Raw genomic sequence first — 12,500 nt, forward strand, 5'->3', positions numbered from 1 at the left:
ATGAAGCAAGGCAGTGCTCGTCAGAAATGCCCGACCCTAGAATCCAGACACTTGTCCCTTGTCTCATCCATTCCATCAGAGCCCTGATTTTTCCCATGTGGCTGCTCTGAGCCTCAGTCTTTCTTTGTGGTGAAAGCCCCTAATTGATGCCCTCCCTGCTGGCGCTGAAGACACTGTCCCCTGTCTCCTACGAAATGGTAATGTACCCAAAGCAAGGTTTTGAATCAGCCACGACCCTATTAATCTTCAACTGAATTTACTTTTCTTTCTAAAGTGCGATCTTTTCACAAGAACTAATTTGTTTAATACAGTGAGTAAATTATTCCAGTTCATGTTGATTCCAGTGCCTAGAATTGAGTTGCTGTGGCACCTGCTGTGCAACCCCCTCGATTCCATAATCCGCTACTTAAATCTGTAAGTAACCGATGCATTCTCGTTTGCAGACAGAGTTGCTAGCTGTGAACCATCTGTTCACCCCTGTGCTTGTGCCATAGTTTCAACCACTGCCCCTCACCCAACAGTGTCCTATGAAGTGGATTTTTCCCCAGTTTATGTTACTGAGTAATTTACTGGACTTTTAGTTATTCAGCAGGAATCTCTTACCCCTGTCTGGTTTTGCAAATTTCCCATTCTTCTGATTTAGTTTGTTAATGTAAATATAAGTGATTTTAAGTGAACCCCAAGTGTTTATCTGAACTTTCCCTATTGAAGTAAAGTCTTCAGCTTAAGTTTTTCCTTATGTTGTTTACCTGAATCCACACCTGCAGTCAGAATTTAACCCAGGTGGTGAGTTTCTTAGTCTTCCCCAAGAAAATATTTAATATTGGCGACCCTTGCTTGATTTCTTGTAGCCTTGCGGGCCGTGTGATCATTGCATGCCTGTGACCTCCCGCAAGCTATCAGCTACTAGCTATGCTAAAGCTGGACACAAGACATAGAAATGAACCTTTTAAAGTAAAATCACCATTACAAGCACACGTGAACAGATTTCCACAGCATAAGTACAATGTTATTTTAGTTTATGTGTTAGGTGCGAACCAAAATCGTGACTGTAAGAGCTGTTAGGGAGTAGTTAGACCATGTGCATGCTCCACAAATAGCTAACAGAGAGAAGAGAGTGTTAGTCATCTGAAATAGAGGCTTTTGGTGCTATCACATGTTATTCTGTCCATTTTTAATGCTAGGATAATTAGGCAGTGAAGTGACAAATCAAGTGATATCGAAGGAAATAATGCATTCTTTCCTCTCCCATGTGTTGTGGACAATTTGCATTCTGCCATTTTAAGCCTTCTCTCCCTGCACCGGGGCCTAAGTGTTTCTCATCCAACAAAACCCTCTCCTAAGGCTTATGCTACCCATTTCTTTTATATTTCACTGACACATTCAACACACAAAGCCATAAGTTCTTCGGAGCCCAAATAACCACATTCAACTTGCAAAACCCTAAGTTCTTTGGAACCCAAATAACCGAGTTCAACAATCAAAACCCTAAGTTCTCTGGAACCCAAATAACTGTGTTCAACTCACAAAAACCTAAGTTCTTCGGAACCCAAATCACCACGTTCAACATGGAAAAACCTAAGTTCTTCAGAACAGAAATAACCATGTTCAACATGAAAAAATCTAAATTTTCTGGAACCCAAATAACCACGTTCAACATGCAAAAAACCTAAGTTCTTTGAAACCCAAATCACTGCTTTCAACACTCAAAAACATAAGTTTTTCGGAACCCAAATAACAGCGTTCAACATGCAAAAACCTAAGTTCTCCGGAACCCAAATAACTGCATTCAACACAGAAAAACCTAAGATCTTTGGAACCCAAATCACTGATTTCAACACACAAACCCGTAAGTTCTTCAGAACCTAAACAACCGTGTTCAACACGCACAACCTTAAGTTCTTTGGAACCCAAATAACTGAGTTCAACACGCAAAGACCTAAGTTCTTTGGAATGGAACCCAAATCACTGTGTTCAACATGCAAACCCCTAAGTTCTTTGGAACCCAAACAACCGCGTTCAACACCCACAACCTTAAGGTCTTCGGAACCCAAATAAACGCTTTCCGCATGCAAAACCCTAAGTTCTTCAGGACCCAAATCACCGCATTCAACGTGCAAACCCCTAAGTTCTTCAGAGCCAAAATAACCACATTCAACACGCATAACCTTTAGTTCTTCAGACCCCATTTAGCAACATTCAACATGCACAACCCTCAGTTCTTCGGGACCCAATTAGCTGCATTTAACATGCACAAACCTCAGTTCTTCTGAACAGCATAACAGTGTTAAACACTCACAACCTAAAGTTCTTTGGAATGAGATAAAATTGTGCATCCTGTATAAACCCTTTGAGTTCTTTGGAACAGAATAAAAGTAGTGCATCACTCACAAACCCTTAGTTCTACAAAACAAATCATAAACCACTCATCACAAGCAAGCCTGAGCTCTAAGGAACCACCCTTGAAGCAAAGGGCCACATCCAAGCCGAGCTTTGTTCTTTTCTAACCTTAGACCGAGGCTTTCAGCACCATGCAGGTCGAGGACTTCAAACTGTTCTTGAGCACTGGCAAACAGTTGCTACTGATGGAGAAGGAGCTGCGGAGTTCGGTCCTAGAGAGGGCCAATGCTACAAAGGAATACAGAAAGGAGAAGCCAAGGGAAGAACTAGAAAGAAAGGAGAAGGAAGCCAAGGAAGAATAAGAAAGAAAGGAGCAGAAAGCCAGGGGAGAACGAGAAAGAAAAGAGAAGGAATCCAGGGAAGAACAAGAAAGAAAGGAGAAGGAAACCAGGGAAGAATGAGAAAGAAAGGAGAAGGAAGCTAAGGAAGAATGAGAATGAGCAGAGAGGGAAGCGGAGAAAGACAAGTAAAGGGCCCATGAGCTACAAATTGCCCAACTCACTGCCACCAGACCAGTTGCCCCCTTTCACCAACCAACAATTAGCAGCATAAATACCCTGATCCAACCCTGGAATGAAGAAGAGCCTAAAGCCTGGCTCAACCACGTCACAAAGGTCCTCTCAACATACTTGCCGCCCTTGCTGAAGTGGCACTGATCTTGGGGGAGCATCTGGTTGGAATGGGCACCTCTGCTTTCTGTTTTCTCACCCTGGATGAGCAGGGAAACCTCACAGGCGTTTGTCGGGCCATCATGAAGGCCTACGAGATCACTCCAGAGCGATGGAGACAATGTTGGCCAGGACAACCGAAGGATGTGGACCAAACATGGTCTGAGTGGTTGTATCATAAGACCAGGGCTCTTAACATGTGGCTGGAGTCCCTGAGTGCCATCACAGTGGAAGACATCCTCAAGCAGTTCCAAACTGAGGACTTCTACTAGTCTTCGCCTGCCTTCACCACTTATCTCTGCACCCAAGCTTCCAAGACACTCAAAGAACGCTGTCGCTTGCCAGACACCTGGGACACCTACCATCCTCACATAAGCTCTCTGAGCCACAAGATCTGGCCCCCTACTCCCACCTCTGGTCAACCTACCCCTAAGAGTGGGCACCCTCAAAAGAAGCTCGTGTATGGCCATTGTCATAAATCAGGGCACTATGCTGAGCAGTGCCACCTGAAGGCCGAGAATTGGCCAAAAATACACCCAAAACTCTCAGCTGGGGCCACGCCCCCACAAGCCAAGGGGGAACCCACCATAAGACTGCTCCCTCTTTGGGGACAGTGTCAAAGAGGGACTTTAGCAAGGAGGTCTGTTGAGAAGGTGGCAAACGGGGCCACGTGTCCGCAAACTTCAAATCCTGCCCAAGACACACTGTCCCAAGGGAAGTCCAGACGACAGCCCCCCAAGTGGATAGGCCTCGAGAGCATAACCATTGAGCCCCGGACGGCTCTTCTCCCCCTCAAAAACTAGCTAATATTATAGACACCAGTTCTGCAGTGTTTCATCCCATGGGTCCACGTGCCTTCCAGTGCCCCCATCCACGAAGACGAACAGATGACCATCTGCTGTGTTGATGGGAATACAAAGGACCTCCCCACAGTTCGCCTGTGGGTCACTACCAGTGATTCCTCCCGGGAGAGGGAACACTTCTTCAGAGTCATCCAGTCTTTAGCGACTGGGCACCCCTCCTCCTGGGCCAAGACTTTGTCCAGTGGAGGGACACCCTGAACCCCCTATGGTTCACGACAGCTACGACTCCCAAACACCCGGAGGAGGAGATACCATCCCCCAGTGATGACTGCTGCCTGATGATCTTAATTTAGCTGAAGTGCCATCCATGGCTGCATGACCACCCTGACACTCCTCCAACTGAACCTGTTTCTGATCCTGGGGTGGGTGCCTCCATTCCTTCCTCGAGCTGGGAGTGGCTTACCAGGCCTAGATGGAGGACACCATCCGGAGGTGCCACCTCTCGGGTGCTGCTACGACGGAAGAAGAAGTAAGGGATTTGGTCAAGGACAACTTCCTCCTGGGGAACAAGGTACTCTACCAGGTGACCGGGGAAAAAATGAGCCTGCTCACATTTTCAACCGGCTGGTATTGGTTCCTCCAGTAAAGGGGACTGCTACTTTTTATAAGTTACAGACACAGCTAAATACAATTAAAACTGCTGATATGTCTCTTGGAAGCTAATAGTTGAAAGAAGTGTAACAAAATTTCCCTGACAGTAACATTGATTACAAAACTTTTTTTTAAATATAAATGATATACACAGATGACCATGGAATGGCAGCAATGTTGTGACAGTTGGTTGTGGGTACATCTGCACTTCGACAATAACAAAACTCACATGATCAGGACCAGCTGAGCACTGTTCTAGCTAGAAATTACAAAATGAAATACATGAATCTTTTCTGAGTGAATGACGCATGAATAGATTTAGAAGTTAATTAATCATTGAAAAATGTATACAATGACTTTACGAGAACAAAAACTTTGAAATCATAATCATTTCCCTCCACTGAAGGAGGGCATGTGAAAGACAACAGGCCTACAAGGGGCGGAGCTAAGTGGCTGGCGAGACAGACACAAGTCAGCCTGGAGAGCCTATGTTGGGGAGTAGCCAACGCGATAAATTGTTGTACTCCTAACACATTTCAACTCTGACACTTCCTATAGCTTTGAAAATGTCCTCTAAGTTTCACAAAAGAATTAACTACACTAGCAAGACCTAGCAAGTCCAGCTAACATGCAAATGTGCCACATGCAAGGCAAGGCCCTTGAATAATTAATTAGCTAACATGCAACTTACTCCGACTTCAGAGGAATTCGCTGGCGTGCAGTGATGACTACGATGCACACAAGCTTTCGCCCGCTAACTTTGCATCCCAACAGCGGGAATTTTACGAGTTCCTAGTCACAAATTACGAACTTACGCACTTAAACACACTATCGTGAGAGAAAAGTTTTGTTCGTTCGTCATCCTGATACAAGTTGCCATGGAAGTATTGAATGGTCAAGTTCGTCTCTTAAAAACAACAATAAAATGCTAATTCAGGCAAGGTTAAGCCATTGTTATGTCTATGACCGAGTGGTTGATTCTGATACTTACATAAATAGCCTTGCTAACGACCATAGAGACGTAAATGGGAAAGAACATGGAAAAAATGGGTAAGATCACCAAAGTGACAATCGTAGTAATTTAGAATTACTTTAATTACAAATTTACAGGGTAAATAAAAATGTAAATAACACCAGGAAACCACTTAATAGTTTAAAATAGAAAAAGCCCACTTGCAATGGGCACAATAACAATGCATGGAATCTATTCCCTTAGTCATTAATTAATTTATAATAAAATGGAGATTCTAATGATGCAATTCCCGGCAATCTTGGGTCAGGATAGAAGTATACTTGATATAAGAACACGGGACATCACTCCTGTAGGAAAAAAGAGATGTCTAATTAATACACTGCCCTAATTACCGTTTCACACATATAATTTAAGGCATGAGTCGGGAGGGAACGTTATGTTAATTTTACTTCTGCCACTAGGAACTTTACTCTACTTCAACGTCTTCGAGGGAACATCTGAAACACCTATGATAAACTGCACTTGAAAACAGGAATGAATGGAATAATTAAGAGTGCGTAAGTTTGAGAGAAAGAGATAGAAGATAACAGATACCAGGAAGATTCCACTGCTTCACAGACATACCTTTGCAATTTGTGTATTCTTCATAAAACAAATGAGTAGTGCTGGTCTTCCTTTAGTTGCGTAGTAGTGCGTCTTTGTGGGTGCTGGATTGCCTTCAGGATAAAGAGGCTATTAGGAGAAGGCCCCGTGGAATGGGAAGGACGGCTGTGAACTTGACTTTGGTTCGCTGGCTACTGTATCTTTCCACGATTTTTCCCCGCTTGGAACAGAGGTGTTTTTCTTAGGCTTTGCCTCCGGCTATCTTACTGGCGCATCTGAAAAGCAGAGGAAATTCCACCAGTACCACAGGACAAAAGACACGATGGGGAGACACGATTCATAACAGGGGGTGCAATCTGAACAATGGGACCAAGTGTTATCCTGGAGAATTAAAACAAAAAGGAAGTCATAAAAGGGGGAACAGCTACGAAGTTCCCTTTCGTTTCCATTTTTCATGTCTTTATTTGGTTTAAAAATATGTTCAGTTTTTCTTTGAGCTTAATGCCCGATGTTTATAACAATATATATCCATTTTTTTATCAACATATTTCATACATACACACAAACACGCACACATATACAGTGTATATATATATATATATATATATATATATATATATATATATATATATATATATATATATATATATATATATATATATATATATATATTATTATTATTATTATTATTACTCAGAAGATGAAACCTATTCACATGGAACAAGCCCACAGGGGCCATTGACTTGCAATTCAAGTTTCCAAAGAATATGGCGTTCATTAGGAAGAAGTAAGAGGAGGTAAAGGGAAATACATAAAGAAGAGATCCCACTCATTAAAAAAGAAAAATAGAAATGTAATCAGTTCCAAGGAGAATAGTATTAGGGTAGTAACGCATTGCATCTTTGCTTAAACTTCTGAAGTTCCAATTGCACGACATCCTCTGGGAGGCTATTCCACAGTGCAACGGTGTGAGGCATGAAAAACATCCGTAACTGAAAAGTTCGACAGTGTAGCCACATTTACTGCATATTGGTGCTGCTGTTCTGCGAATCTGGTTACTCTCGGCAGATAAAGGGGATCAGGGATCAGTTCTGAGTGTGAAAGATCTCTGTTGAAATACAAATTATGAAAAAGTGACAAACAAGAGACCATCCATCGATGGTCCAAGTCATAACTGCTACTATTAGGAAACGGAAACCTACCACCATGAACCACTCTGTCTAAAAGAGAAGTCTCTGGTAGAAGCAGACGTTCACACCGGAGAACAGTATTCTAGTAAAGGAAGCACAAACGACCTAAAACAGGTTGCACTGATTTTATCACAGTTATGAATATATGAGGGCTTAAAAACGATACCTAACTTTGGTGCGGCATTTGCTGAAGCTCTTTAGATGTTTCTTAAAATCTATATGTGAGTCAAAAGTTACACTTAGAATAGTTAAAGCTTCAGACTCATTCAGCAAAGTTCTATTCACCTCAAGGGGAGGATGGGGTGGGAAATCTGAACGAGATCTGCTAATCAGTAGTGTTTTTGTTTTACTGGAGATCAGCTTCATACCCCACCGACTACACCATTCCCTGATCCGGTCCATGTCCTGACTGATGCTGAGGGCAGCTTCATTTCTCATAAGTTGAGATTTTACTACACTCACAAGTATTTCATCATCGGCATACTGAACAATCTTGTTTTCTAGGCCAACAACCATATCACTTGTATACACTAAAAATAACAGTTGACCAAGAACGCCAGTGGAACGCCAGACAAAATAGGTCTTGGTTCACTAAAGATTCCATCAGCAGCAACTCGCTGCTGCCTACCTGTAAGGATATCTTGTAGTAATCCTAAAACATATCCATCCACTCCAAGATTCTGAAGTTTATCAATAAGTGCCTTGTGATTTACTAAATTGAAAGCATCACTAAAATCTATTTGAATTACTCTGCACTCAAAATCGTTTTCAAGGTTCCCTTGCAAATGGCAAGTATCAACGAGAGGGGCATCCTCAGCTAATTGCTTAGCTTCAAAAGCTCTATGAAACAGTTAAGCTTTCTCCCTAGAGCCAGTAACCAATTTACAATCATATGATAGTAGTGGTGGAATGAAAGATGGTCCTGCCCCAAGGATAAATGATGCCAATTTAGTCCACCACAGAAAAGGACGAGTAATTCCTTCAAGTTTCCTCTTCAAGGAATTATTGTAATTTCTCTCGGCTGTGTGATAAATTATATTTGCAGCACGGAGAGACTCAATAAAAATGGTGTAATTTTCATGTGAACGATTTAGCCTCTGTGCATTGAATTTGGTCTGTTTGTAACGATAGGCTCGTCTACGTGCATCATCAAACCATGGCTAGTCATTTGTCCTAAATTTGATGACCTTTCCAGGGACATATCTTATTGAAATAATCATCAGTATTTCATATCACTTTTTCTTGGGATCAGGATCTAATATAGCATCTGAGATAATGAGTGCTTGGCAAGCTTCAGCAATGCAATCCCAATCGGCTCTCGATTTTAGACAGACCGTTTTTCCAATAGTAGCATTAGGAATATACTGGTTGACAGATATGGCCATATCAATGGCTCAATGATCAGAAGAGCTTACATATTCACAGACCTTGGACTTGACAATAGCCGGAACTTCTGTGAATATAAGGTCTAATCTATTACCAGAAATGTGGGTGAGTTCCTCAATTAGCTGGACAAAATCGAAGGATATACAGAACTCAAGAGCAGACCAATCATGTTGATCTGTGGAATCTGAATTTAGCCAGTCACTGTGCTTTGCATTACAGTCTTCACAAATTGAATCCTGTTGCTGAGCCATACTAGCATACAGTACATATGTGTGTGTTTGTGTGTTGGGAAACTTGATCTATAGTTCTCTTATTTCAGCAAAGAAGTACTGTCATTTTTAGGGATAAAATCAGATGGGGCATACTTTTTATTTCGATCACAAGTTCATGTTTGGGTGTTTTTTTTTTTTTTTGTTATCCTGAGACACTGACAATAAGTTGCTTTTGCAGCCCCCGGAGATAGTATAACATTTCATCTGGTTCCTATGTCAAAACGGAAATGAGATAGCAGTTCCGCTATTGAAGTTAAAAATTTTTTTACCTACATATTTATCCATATTTTGGTTGGAAACTCCACACTATTTTATCTCTTTTGTACCCAAATATTACTCACGTAAACTATTTACTGTCCTTTGATTGTGCATTTATATTCATAGTGTTTAGTTCTTTGCAGGTCTCCAGTTCTATTATCACAAAAATATTGATAACAGAAAAACTGTATTAACCCTTTCCGATCGAAGCCCGGCTCTCACCCGGCTTTCCCAAATGGTAGGTTCAGACCGAAGCCCGGCTCCCAGCCGGCACTTAATATAATTTCTTTTGAGGCAAGCTAATTAAGGTTACCTTCTTGTAAGTATCCCAGAATAACACTTAGTTTTCTAACATTCAAGAAACCTTATTTTCATGAACAAAAACATGTTTTACATAGCAATTTTCCTTTTGGAAAAACTGGCTAAATGAATAGCAGATTTTGCGATGTTATTCGGCGTAAAATCATGGGTAAACCAGCCAAATTTGCTGTTTATTTCGAGTTATTCAGGGTTGACAATCCTCACGGTCGCTATAAGCAGCTAATCCGATTCCATACCCTCTAAACCCGGTTACCCCAACACGCAGATGACCAGACACTGGGTAGACTTCTTGTTTCGCTGAACTGTCATTAGTAACGCATTGTTGAGTTATCATGTCTCTCCGACACAGGAAGTTTCTTGAAAAGGAAGAGGAAATACTAGAATACTTTTAGGATTACCTTCGGAATCGGAAGATGATTCAAGTGAAAACGATGAACCGTCTGCTGCTCCTTCCACATACAATGAAGATAATTCTTTTATCATCATGAATGAAGACCTGGAAGAAGTATCTCCTGACGAAGACGAAGACGAATACACCGACGATATGGTTATGCCCCTGAGGAAGAAGAGGACACAAACGACGAAAATTGGACCGATGGAAATAACTGGGAAGAGTTTGATGAAGAAAGGCATGAATTACCCAGATTTCCTTTCAAAGGAAGGGCAAAATTCAACTGTCCTGATCAAACTATCAACACTCCTTTGCAGTTTTTCATGCTCTTTTTACACGTGAACTTTTCCAAATGATTGCAGATGAAACGAATCGCTACACAGAAGAACTGATAAGTAGGAAAAGGCCTCTGCAACAATATTCTATATAGAAAAACTGGGAAAAAATAAGCGTGGAGGAAATGATGGCCTTTCATGGAACAATAATTAATATGGCTCTACATAGAAATAAGAGATAGAGGGACTGCTTTTCCAAGCAATGGGTGGATGAAAGTTCGATTTTCGGCAAATCTTCAGGAGAGACAGGTGGTTCCAGATATTCTGGGGACTTCATGTGTCTCCTCCAGCAGTTCCTGGCAGTGGCTTCATGGCATCTAGGAGGTCAAAGGTAAAGCAAGTTCATGAATACTTTTCTGGACGGTTCTTACGTTATTATCATCCTGGATGCCATCTAAGCGCTGACGAGTCCACAGTGCCATTCAAGGGCAGAACCGCATTCAAAATGTACGATAGCAAAAAACCAACAAAATGGGGCATCAGAATATATGATATTGCAGATGCGCAGACGGGATATATTCTAGGTCTGATCCCATATTACGGTAAAGCTACTATCGAGTGCCTTGGTTACGCTGGTCATCTCTTCACCACTCGTATCGTGTTGACACTAGTGGACATCGTTACGCGTGCCACAGGAGAAACTGGATACCATGTTTATACAGACCGCCTTTATACAAACCTGTCTCTAGCTGCGGAACTTCTGAAGAAAAAAATCCACATCACCGGAACGATAAATACGAATAGGAAAGGCCTTCCCCCTCAAGTGAAGAAAAGAAAAAGATCATCGGAAGGAGCAGTAAGGTCCTATGTGAAAAACAAGCGGTGCCACATTCTAGCTTGGAAAGATAAGAGGGACGTCACTGTGTGCTCTACATACCATACTGCAAAAACCGCCCAACATCGCCGTATTATGAAAGGGAATGTGGAACAAGTTATTGAAAAACCAGTGATGGTTTCCGAATATACTTCTAACATGGGAGGGAGTGGATCGTGCAGATCATTACATATCTTCATACTGTTTCTTACAAAATCATTGAAGTGGTGGAGGAAAGTTTATTTTTTTTTTTGGAAGTAGCCATAGTGAACAGTTTCATTCTCCATCGTATTCATATGAAGTCAAAAGGGCTGAGGGTATTAACGCATCTTCAATTCCGGAAAGAATTGGTAAAAGAATTGGTGGGAAACGTAAGGAATGCGGCTCAAAATGGAAGAAGAGGCACATCTGATGATGAGGAAAGGTTGAATGGAAAGCTGCATATAATTGCCAAACAAGAAAGGAAACATTCCGTCGAATGCATTGTACGTAGTGATAGACGTGGACCTGGTGGCCGGAAAGAAACAAAATATTATTGTAAAACTTGTACCAGGCAACCTGCAATGCACCCCGAGTGCTTTGAAGCTTACCATACAAAAAGATTACAAAAGAAATATACTTAATTTTATAAATCCTGCAATAGAATTCTTTGTTATCTATTATTTTTGATATTAGAAATAAAAATACATTTCTTTACATGTTATTGCGTACTTAAAATATTATTATTATTATTATTATTATTATTATTATTATTATTATTATTATTATTATTATTATTATTATTATTATTATTATTATTATTATTATTATTATTATTATTATTATTATTATTATTATTATTATTAGTATAAATAAAACCAAAGTATTAGACGTCTGTATGATTTACACCTCTAAGAGGAATGAATACTTCATTGAAAATTAAACATATATATATAGACCACTCTGAAAGAGAAATAAAGGGAACTTTTATTCATTTAAAAATCATTTTACTTTGAAAGGGTATAAAATATAATCTCTATGTTTAGAAGGCTTCAAGCTAGTCTGTTTTAGAATGATCAAACTACTGTATTCCTTACGTTTGACACTCTTTGTGAACATATGAATTTATTACAATTAAAAAAAGTTTTTGCAAAAATAAGAAATTTATATATAGTGTATGCAGTTCCCAAAAAACATTTATACCAACTATACTGTCTATTACGATGCATCTCAAAAGGAAAAAAATATTTATGGTATATGATAACACACACACACACACACACACACACACACACATATATATATATATATATATATATATATATATATATATATATATATATATATATATATATATATATATATATATATATATATATATATATATATATATATATAAAACATATTCCGTGTGTACGGTCATACATTCCTTACCCGTAAACAAAAGGCCACGTGG

The sequence above is a fragment of the Macrobrachium rosenbergii genome, chromosome 55 (genome assembly GCF_040412425.1).
Source record: "Macrobrachium rosenbergii isolate ZJJX-2024 chromosome 55, ASM4041242v1, whole genome shotgun sequence".
Taxonomy (NCBI): domain Eukaryota; kingdom Metazoa; phylum Arthropoda; class Malacostraca; order Decapoda; family Palaemonidae; genus Macrobrachium; species Macrobrachium rosenbergii.